Here is a 6,397-nt window from a genome sequence, read left to right as displayed (position 1 = left end):
TGAACACTCTGTGATCCTGATTTCTCATTTGTGTATACCATACAGAAGTTTCAAAATGAGTCGCAAATATTGCCTTTGATATTCAACCAGCTTTACATGTCCCTTGGACTGGAAAAAAAAAAAGAAAACAACTCGGAACTAAGAACACCTGTAAGAGATCTGGATGCCAGCAATGGGAGAATGATGAATTATGCATGATTGAAAATACAGCTCTGCAAAGTTGGAGTAATTTATGAATACTTGAAAGCTCTCTATTAAAAATGTTTATATTTTTAGAAATTTATATTGATTCTTAAATATACCAAATTTTAAAATGCTTAAGATATATCAAAGAAGATTCATTTTGAAGAACAAAAATAAGCCATTATTCATTATGCCTTGTACGTCTACTTCTTTTCATAGAGAGTGGTAAGGAATTGGCTACCAGAATGCTGTACTTTTGCACTTGATGCTTTCATCAGAAATAATTCAGTGGGAAAATATTCTCAATAGCAGAAAATCTCTGAAACATTAAAATGATCTGGAGATGGGGAAAGGAGAAGAGTAAGAACACAGGAACAGATATTTATTGTAAAAAACTCTAAAACTAAAATTTGTAATGAGCATTTTGAGGAATTTAATTATATTCTCAGTGAAGTTAATAGTTGAAGATTTTATTCTGCATTACTTTTCACACTGTAAAATCAGAGGGATTACCTGAAAGCCAAGTATCATGCTTAGACAATGATGAGACAATCTGGCTTTTTTCTGCACCTGCAATACCAATTAGCACATGGCAAACTATTACAAGCACTTTTAACACTTGTACGTAAGAAAGGGATTTTAACTGAACATAGGACCAAGGATTTAAGTTAAATATAATTTTGATTTAAGTTTATTCCCTGTCAATTCACAGATAGAAACATCATTGTATTAAAAGGAGTAAACACAATGGCAAGGAAAATGTAAAATCTCATCAAAAACATCTCCATAAATTCTTCTTAGGAAAAAGTCCAGAAGAAAAGATATAGATATAAAAACAAAACAAAACAAAACAAAAACAAAAACAAACAAACAAAAAAACACCTAAAAGCCAAATTTGGAGAATAAAATTAAATTGAAAATAAAAATAAGATTGAAGATAAACCAAAGATAAAAAATGATCAAAGCAGAGAGAGAAAAAAATACTATGTCAGACTTCAATTATAAAAATTAGTTTTTGAAGGTCAGTATTAGAGCAAGTATATTTATATTGCGTATGAATATAATCAAAAAGAAATTCTGGAAATAGAATTAAAATTAATTTTTTAAATGTATTAGGTATCTGTATAGGAGAACTACATATTAATGTCAGATTTAATTGCAGTTAAATTTCTAGAACCTTCATGGTTTGTTTTCAAAAGCTTATTTTTTTGAGAAGCAAAATTTGTAGAGTCGTAACATCTGTTACTAATCAAAGTGTTACAGTGGTAGAAAAATAAATGTTTGTTTGCAGAAGAAATACTATGATTGCAGTTCAAACATAGATTTCAAAAAAACAATATTAAATATTTTGCAGATGATTTCTTATTATTATACAAAAGAATTAAAGTGGCATACTTAGGCTTCAGAAATGATGTTCACTTTGTGTCAGGAAGCAAAGATCTCCATGCATGCTAATGCTCTTAAAAGGATTAGATACATCATAATTTCTGTACAAAGTAGGAGACACTATATCTTTTTCCAGCTTAACTGGTTTGTATTAGGAAAGCTTGTCTAACTGTAACCAGAATTCTTTATCAAAATTACTAGTGACAGAGTAGAATAACATTACAGTGTTTTGACTAAGAAGGAACTAAGTCTGGGGAAAAGAAGGCTGAGGGGAGACCTTAATGCTCTCTTCCAATATCTGAAAGGTGCTTACATCAAGACTGGGGTTGGTCTCTTCTCACTGGCGACAGATGACAGGACAAGGAGAAATGGCCTTGAGTTGCACCAGGGTAAGTTCTGGTTGGATATTAGGAAACACTTCGTTGTTAAGCACTGGAATGTTTGAGTCAGCATCCCTGGATGTGTTTAAAAACACGTGATGTGGTGCTCAGGGACATGATTTAGTGGAGGGTTGTTAGAGTTAGGGTGGTATGGTTAGGTTGTGGTTGGACTCGATGATCTTTAAGGTCTTTTCCGACCTGAGTGATTCTATGATTCTATAGAAAATTTCAATGTTGAATATACTGTCAAGCCAAAAGTGGAGTGTACCATTGCTGCTGGAAATGATCAAGTCTTAACAGGAAGCACATATTATATTAGTATAGAAATTAATTGATAAAATAGTCTAATTTTGCCTATTCCACTTGCATATATTCTCAGTTCCCTACTTGTACCTAAGAAGTGGAAAGTAATAAATTAGTCAAACTAATCAGGCAGCAATGTGTAGATAAGAGTGCCAGAAAGAAATAAAATGTAGGGGCTTTTTTTTTTTTTTTAATTCCTTTTGAAATGTCATTGGATCTGTCAATACAAATGAGAAGAGGCTCTATAGTCTCTTCTGGTCACAGTTTACCTGTTACCTGAAGTAACATCCATTCTTTCCATCCATTTATGAGCTTTTAATATACAGAAGGTGCACTGAACAACATGATTAGAGCTCACATGCCTAAAGTGAATATAAAATTAAGAAAGAATTAGGAAATTGTCATTTTGACTCCTGCATTTGCAGCAAGACCCCATCGTAGCCAAAGGCTTGTTTTGTGTATTATTGGATTGAATACTCCAATTTTTTCTTCATAGACTGTGTTTTAAGATGCAAGGAGGTACAATCTGAACAAAAATATAGTCTTGGAGGTTTAGTTAGTTAGTTTTGTTTTTTTTTTTTCTTCCTACTGTACAGCAAGAGTGTAATCACTATAAATTAAAACTGAATATCCAGACTTTTCTTTTTCTGCACTTCAGTAAGATCTAATTGTCTTCCTTAAAATAACTACCTGTCTAGATGGGAAAACTATAACCCACTTGAAGAACAAACCTGAATAGAAAAATTGTATTATCTACTTTTCTCTTAAAAAACAAACAAACAAGTAAACAAACAAGAGTTTGAAAGTCATTAAATATACTTTTACGTTTCCACTGTTAAAACTCTTAAAGCTGTGAAAGCCACTCTTAAATTCCTTTCTGATTCTTACGTAGAGCTATCCCTTGATGCTTTTAATTATCCAGTTATCTGAAACACATTTGAGAGAACAGTACAGAACGTATTACTGAATGCTTACATACTTATGCCTACAGCAATCTAATTTTTTTCTTCTTCACAGAATGAGTAATTTTTGTGATTTTATTTGGTATAAATCCTCTATATTTCTCAATCTTATGCTTCTTCAAATTTGTGATCAACACAGTATTCATTGCGTAAATCCATGTTCATATGAAGTTGTTCTTGTCTTGATAGAAAAATAATCATTTCACAGTCAGTAAAATCCTAAGCAGTGCTGACAAAGTCATGGTTGCTTGATGACTACAACACAGGCACCAGCTCTTCCGATATTTAAGGAAGCCATCTGCATTAAAACAAAACAACAACAACAACAAACTGAAATAACTGAATAAAGTCTAGTCATGCAAGAGTAAGCCAAAGTGTTTTGTCAGTATTAATATAAAATATTTTAAATGAATGGGATTAAATACCCACAATGTGCTAGTACTGTAGTTTTAAATTACTTCATCATATGTTGTATCTTTTGCTTGAAAATGTGGGAACAGAAAAAAAAAAAAAAATTAGAGCAGACATCAGTTTTGTGGATTTGTTGGTATGTCAGTAGTTTCCATATTCTGTAGACTGTGTCCCTGCGAGAAAAGTCAAAGCTAGAAATACCAAAATTCTGTATTTTCAGTACTAAAAACCAGAGTCAAATTTCATTTCAATTAAGTTTGGCAGTTTTAGATACAGTTTCTAGATTCTGCAAGGATTACTTGCAGTAGGAATCTGGATCTCTTTACTTGTTGAGAGTAATACATCTGAGGTTTTCAATAATTATAGCAGTACGCTGTAATTAATGATACTCTGCCTACTAAAGCAGAGGCATTACATATTAAGTGTCTGTCCAAGTGTATTTGCTATGATTCCAAATCTTTTCAAGCACTATTATGACATTTTCTTTACAACAAAATCACCAATTGCAACCACTTTGCACTGTGAAAATGCTTCTGTTCTTACACAGTTCAGTACTAAGTGCATACACAAATTTCAACATTTCAAAATATCCATCAAAAAAAGGGAAATTAAATTGAAGAATGAAATGAAAATTCAGCTCCCCACATACAGTAAACAAAATATTTTCACATGAAACATCTTCAAAACATGCCTGTCAGCAATTAAAATTCCTGATTCATTTTAACCATTTTTATAACATTACTTCTGCACAAAAAAAGAAAAAAAAAGATGGAATAGGTATTAGCTAGTTTTACCTGAAAAAGATTACATTTCTAATGAGTGTTTATTCTCTCTTCTACTGGTTTCTTAGTTCTCTTTTTCCTGTCTGAAGAGGAATCTTTTAACATAATAACTGAAAAAAAAATATTAGGAATACTTTCACAGCCATAGCAATCTAAGATACCAAAATATTTTTTTCATAAAGTAGTGGGTTTTTTTGTTTGTTTGTTTCTGTTTTTTGTTTTTGTTTTTTTTTTTAGAAATTATTAAAATGCATGAGAAAAAATACAGACTATAAAAATACCTGTGTCCATTCATTAGTTTGAGGGTCATAGGCTTCCATAGTGTTCAGGTATGTTTGCCCATCATATCCACCTACTGCATACAACTTGTCACCAAGGAGACAGACACCAACAGCATCTCGAGGCATACTCAGTGGAGCCACCATTGTCCATGTATCAGTTTTTGGATCATACCTAATGAAGGAGAAGGGAAATTGAATGTACAGTGAGAAGCAAAGTTATTCATGCTGATTTTCATGTGAAATACAACCCTTTTGCAGAAAAACAAAAATCCACGAGCACCTTATCCAAAATATTTCTGTAACAGCAGAAAGGATAGACGTTTACTGTGTTCCCAATTCATGTATTTTAATGTTGATTAGAAACTTTCAGTTAACTATTTGAAATAAATAAATAAATAAAGAATCCTAAACTATTTATGGTGTAAGGTGTCATAACATAGATCTGAGTAGAAGAGCAATATCTTTATGTAGGTATATATTTATGTATATATTTGAAATAAATCATTATATTTTTGTAGAACATTAAAGTATTTTTGCAATAATTATATTCTACTGTGCTAATGTAAAATCTTCATAGCCAGAAAACTTCCCCAGGAATTACAAAATCACAGAATCACAGAATCGTAGGGGTTGGAAGGGACCTCCGGAGATCATCGAGTCCCGCCTGCCAAAGCAGGTTCCCTACACCAGGTCACACAAGTATGTGTCCAGACGGATCTTGAATATCTCCAGAGAAGGAGACTCCACAACCTCCCTGGGCAGCCTGTTCCAGTGCTCCGTCACCCTCACCATAAAGAAGTTCCGCTGCATGCAATTCATATTTTTAACTTCATTTCAGTTAGAATCTCACTTCAAGTGAAGAAAGTAGTACAGTTTTAAAGACAATCATCACAATTTCTAAAACTGAGAGCAGAATTACATAATAATAGACATTCAAAAATTAAATATCTATTTTATGCTATTAACTTAGATATTAACAGTGTAACATCAGGTAATACCAGAGGCCATTTCAGTGTATTTAGCATCTACTATAAAGTTGAAATCAATCCATTGATATTGCTTCTCAGTCAGTTACTAAGGAAGCCTGGACTATTAGGTTACACCAGACACCTCATTTTTAGGTGATGGATATTTCATTCAGATAACAAAATAAATTATTACATCAGAGTATGATAGAAATACCTTTTTTTTCTGTCCTAAAGCATCTATAATATGCAGTAGAATCACTTTTCAATCACTTGAGAGAAATGAACAGTTTAAGGATGAAATGTCTTGGGCAGACTTCAGTCATTTGATGTGTAAAGTAGCTCAGACTTTGGAAATGACAGTCTAAAATAACTAAAAGGGAACTCTGTGATGGCTAAAGTTCTCTATCGTTATATAATATCATTACATTATTATTGCTACTGAGACCCTCCCCTTATAGATAGAATGTGACACTATCTTACAAAGAAAAATATCCCTCAATTCACAATCACATCTTATTCATTGTCATTATTTTTGGCAATAGGTACATTTGTGAACAACTGTTTTCAAGGATGAAACACAAGAAGAATAAAATTTCATCAAAAATCTCTTGACAAACACCTTCAGAATTCATGAAGAATTGCAACTGCTTCCACTGAACCAGATCAATGCATTACTTTTACAAAAACCAGGTTCCACTAGATCCCACTAGTTTTATGGGTCTTTTGCTCTCTTTTTTATGT

At 32.3% G+C, this 6,397-nt stretch overlaps 1 long non-coding RNA gene across 1 annotated transcript; it reads right to left on the bottom strand.

The window, feature by feature from the left end:
* Positions 1 to 2,821: 2,821 nt before the first annotated feature.
* Positions 2,822 to 4,977, bottom strand: LOC116217862. Its single transcript, XR_004162589.1, has 2 exons — positions 4,689 to 4,977; positions 2,822 to 3,512 (listed from the first exon to the last, which is right to left on the bottom strand). It is a non-coding gene; the product is annotated as an uncharacterized LOC116217862 (long non-coding RNA).
* Positions 4,978 to 6,397: the final 1,420 nt, after the last annotated feature.

This window comes from Meleagris gallopavo, chromosome 1, assembly GCF_000146605.3.
Source record: "Meleagris gallopavo isolate NT-WF06-2002-E0010 breed Aviagen turkey brand Nicholas breeding stock chromosome 1, Turkey_5.1, whole genome shotgun sequence".
In the NCBI taxonomy this organism is placed as follows: Eukaryota; Metazoa; Chordata; class Aves; order Galliformes; family Phasianidae; genus Meleagris; species Meleagris gallopavo.
The sequence above is the reverse complement of the archived record's forward strand: the minus strand, read 5'-3'. Positions and strand labels throughout refer to the sequence as shown.